Genomic DNA, 4,108 nt, shown 5'->3' with positions numbered 1-4,108 from the left:
TTAACTCATAGATTAGCCTAATTAACTCATAGATTAGCCTCACTAACTCAGGTTAGCCTCACTAACTCATAGATTAGCCTAATTAACTCATAGATTAGCCTAATTAACTCATAGATTAGCCTCACTAACTCAGGTTAGCCTCACTAACTCATAGATTAGCCTAATTAACTCATAGATTAGCCTCACTAACTCATAGATTAGCCTAATTAACTCATAGATTAGCCTAATTAACTCATAGATTAGCCTCACTAACTCAGGTTAGCCTCACTAACTCATAGCTAACCTTACATCAAAACTGCGTCTCTGAATCTTGTCTATGTGATCCTTTACTAGCTTTACTTTATTTATTTTTTAACACATTAGCTACAGCAACTGTGCGGTGCTCATGACCTTCTCCTCAGTTTCATACTTCACGTCACATAACTAGCAAGGTGAGGCTGTCAAAGAATATGTATAATGATATTTTAACAACATGCTAACATTTTCTCACGTGTTCTAGCTAAGTGTGGAGTAGATCAATAAAAGAAGTTTATATCACCTAGCAAAGGCTGACTAGCAATAATCCACCTGGCTTAATTTAGCAACCTGAAGCCCACAAGTTGCTACACAACGTCTGTGGAAATTAAAACCACACAGGAGCATCTGCTTTCACTGCACTGCCTGTCACACACACACACACACACACACACTTTATTACGAAAAGACTCAGAACTACTAACAGTACAACCCACGCTAATTGATCTCCGCTAGCTAGGCCCATTAGCATCTTTGTTTATGTTTTGAAAGAATGGTTTTGTCAAAACAATGGAGACAGATGAACATGTTTAGCATCACTTTGTCCCCTAATTTACCTTACATGCCAATTGCTAATTAGCCATTTAGCTAGTGTATGTGGGTTTATGCTTTTATTTTGTAATGCTAGCTGTTTGTAGCAAAGAAATGACCATTTTGTGCTGGTAACTTAGCCATGTTAGCATCTTTATTAAGTACTGTTTCTTTTGTGTTTACCTTTTTGAACATTTAAGGTAATTTTTGAACAGAAATATAGCTTTTACTTATGCTAACTCTGAGAGAAACCTACACACTGCCTTTAGCTAACAAACACACACACACCTCATTACTTTGCTATGCTGAGCAGGCTCATGGTGCACATTAGCGTGTTCATGCTAAAGCAGAACAAATGAAAGCGAGAGAAACAGATTGAGAGAGATAACGAAGAGGAACGGAACGAAAGATAAGAAAGTAGGACGGACGAACGCAGAGAAACAGAATATGAAAGGACGGAGAGACGAGGAGATGGATGTAAGAACATCTGCTCCCACGTCACATTAATGCAGACTCACTCCTCTTTTCATCCCTCCATCCCCCCATCCTTATAGACCTGTAGCACACACACACACACTCTTCAGGGGGCCTGTGTTCATTTTCTCACATACAGACTGCTGTGCTATTGTGTGTCTAAACACACACACACACACGACTCTGTTTCCTAGAAGAGGCATGGTGTGTGTGTGTGTGTGTTTGTGTGTGTGTTTGAGTGATATGTGGCATAGCCATACACTCACACACACACTCACACACATAAAAATAAATATCTTTATAACTCACAGTAATAAAGTGTGTGTGTAATAACATGTATATAAGAGTACACAGCACATGTTAGTACAATATATACATGCAATGTCCACTTTATTAGGAACACCTGTACTGTTCATTGATGCAGTTATCCAGTCAGCCAATCAGGTGAGAGCAGCACTGTGTATAATCTCCTACAGCTACGGGTCCAGAGCTTCGGTCAGTGTTCACATCAAACAGTACCTGATGAGATGGTTTGAGTATTTTAGAAACTCCTGATCTCCTGCTGGGGTTTTCACACAACAGTCTCTAGACTTTATACAGAATGGTGTTTTAAACCAAACACCCAGCTAAGGAGAGAGGTCAGAGGAGGGTGGTCAAGCTGGCAGGACAGTTACAGTAACTTATATAATCACTCTGTGCAGCTGTGCTGAGGAGAAAAGCATCTCAGAGCACATCAAACCTTGAGCTGGAACAGCAGAAGACCACATGATGTTCCTCTCCTCAGCCAGAAGGAACCTGAGGCTACAGTGGACACACACTCACCCACACTGGGCTGATCGGAAAAAGAACAGATAAAGTGTCCAGTCTTTAGCCCTGTCACAGAGATCTCAGAGAATTCACTCCATTTTGATGTTTAATATGGGAATGTTAGCTGAGGCTCTGTATGATTTTATACACTGAGTTGCTGACGCATGATTGGCTGATGAGATAACTGCATGAATGCGCATGTGCACAGGTGTTCCTAATAAAGTGGCCACATATGTTCATAGTATTACACTTATGAACCAGACTACAGTATGTAACATACAGCCAGGTGAGTAGAGGAAAAGAAAATCTGATGTTATTTTGATAATGACTCCGCCCCCATCCACAGGGCTCAAGGGTGTTGACTCCGCCCCCATCCACAGGACACGAGAGTTCAATGGATGATGAAAATGACGTAAATCACATGCTATGGCCTTCACAGTCAGAACATCTCAACCTTACTGTGTGTGTGTGTGTGTGTGTGTGTTGTATTTATATGTGGAGTATACTGCAGTGAACCATTAAAGATTTTCTCTCATCATGTAAAGCATAGTACCTTTAAATGGAAAAATAGCAATAGCAGACAGCCTAGAGACTGTGTGTGTGTGTGTGTGTGTGTGTGTGTGTGTGTGTGCGCTGTCCGGTGCTTGCGCTAACTTGACACAGGGAAAAAAATCAATCATCAAAATGGAGTCGGGTCGGTGAAAGGCCCAAACGCAGGAGCACCGGGTTAACAAAGAGCTCCATCTCTCCTCCGTTAGCATCCTTTCATCCGTGTGTGTGTGTGTATCCACCCATCCCTCTATCCATCTGACCATCCATCTATTTATCCTTTTCTTCATACATATAACCAGGAGAGAACATCCTGGTCAAACACACACACACACACACACACACACCTCAACGTTCCCTAAAATAGCAGTGCCTCTTTTTGTGTAGGCGCTGCAGCTGCTTCCATTCTATGACGGCTAACGCTAACACACACACACACACACACACACACACACACTGTTTCTCCCCCACCAACAGAGGGCCTTTATGTAGCTGGATGAGGCAGCAGCAGTGGTACTGAGAGAAAGATAACACACGGCTCTGTCTTCCCCTGTGACTAACACACACACACACACACACACACACACACACACACACACAAGCCGATGCATCAACACAGCTGCCCCTTCCATCCAAACCCCTTCTTCTTTTCTTCTCTTCAGCAACGCCAAAAACTGAGACAAATAAAAGGTATAAATATAAAGCAACCCCCTCTTCCTCCTCTTACCTCCTCCTTTTTTCTATCTCTCTCTTTATCTCTCTCTGTCTATCTCTCCCCCTGTCTGTCTCTCCATCTCTCCCTCCCTCTCTTTCTTCATCCACATCCAACAGAAGGAAAAAAAACAGCAGCTTCTTACCCGAAACATGTCCTCACGTTCTCAGCCTGAGTGTGTGTGTGCCTGTGCGTGTGTCGTGCGCTCATCCTCGGCCCGGTGCGCACCGTGTGTGTGTGTGTGTGTGTGTATTCCTATGACACACAGCTCAGCTCCATTCTCTCATCAGACCGGTTCTTGACCTCTTAAAGCTGCACTGGCTCTCTCCTGCTCCACTGGCTGCTTGCTGTTCCCTAGCTCATGATGTCACAGGCTCCTTGCGCTCTTACTGGCCGAGAGGACGCATACTAATGAGAGCAGCTGCTGGAGGGGAGGGGCAGTGAGGGAGGAGGCCTGCTGGAGTTGATCTGCTGGTTTACACACAAGGAAGGAAAGAAGGAAGGAAGGAAGGAAGGAAGGAAAGAAAGAAAGAAAGAAAGAAAGAAAGAAAGAAAGAAAGAAAGAAAGAAAGAAAGAAAGAAAGAAAGAAAGAAAGGAATGAATGAATGAAAGAAAGAAAGAAAGAAAGAAAGAAAGAAATGAAGAAATGAAGGAAGGAGAAAAGAAAGAAAAAAGAAAGAAAGATAGGAATGAATTAATGAAGGAAGGAAGAAAGAAAGAAAGAAAGAAATGAAGGAAGG

General features: G+C 42.7%; 1 protein-coding gene across 6 annotated transcripts in view; it reads right to left on the bottom strand.

Annotated features, from left to right (window-relative positions):
- Window positions 1-3,703, bottom strand: part of LOC131348186 (serine/threonine-protein kinase PAK 3) — a 47,081-nt gene extending 43,378 nt beyond the window's left edge. For all 6 annotated transcript variants that reach the window (XM_058382890.1, XM_058382892.1, XM_058382893.1 and 3 more), the window contains exon 1: window positions 3,513-3,703. The gene's annotated coding sequence lies outside the window, so the exon portion shown is untranslated. The remainder of the gene's footprint in view (window positions 1-3,512) is intronic.
- Between the last annotated feature and the right edge of the window lie 405 nt (window positions 3,704-4,108).

Source organism: Hemibagrus wyckioides, linkage group LG28 (assembly GCF_019097595.1).
Source record: "Hemibagrus wyckioides isolate EC202008001 linkage group LG28, SWU_Hwy_1.0, whole genome shotgun sequence".
NCBI lineage: Eukaryota > Metazoa > Chordata > Actinopteri > Siluriformes > Bagridae > Hemibagrus > Hemibagrus wyckioides.
The sequence above is the reverse complement of the archived record's forward strand: the minus strand, read 5'-3'. Positions and strand labels throughout refer to the sequence as shown.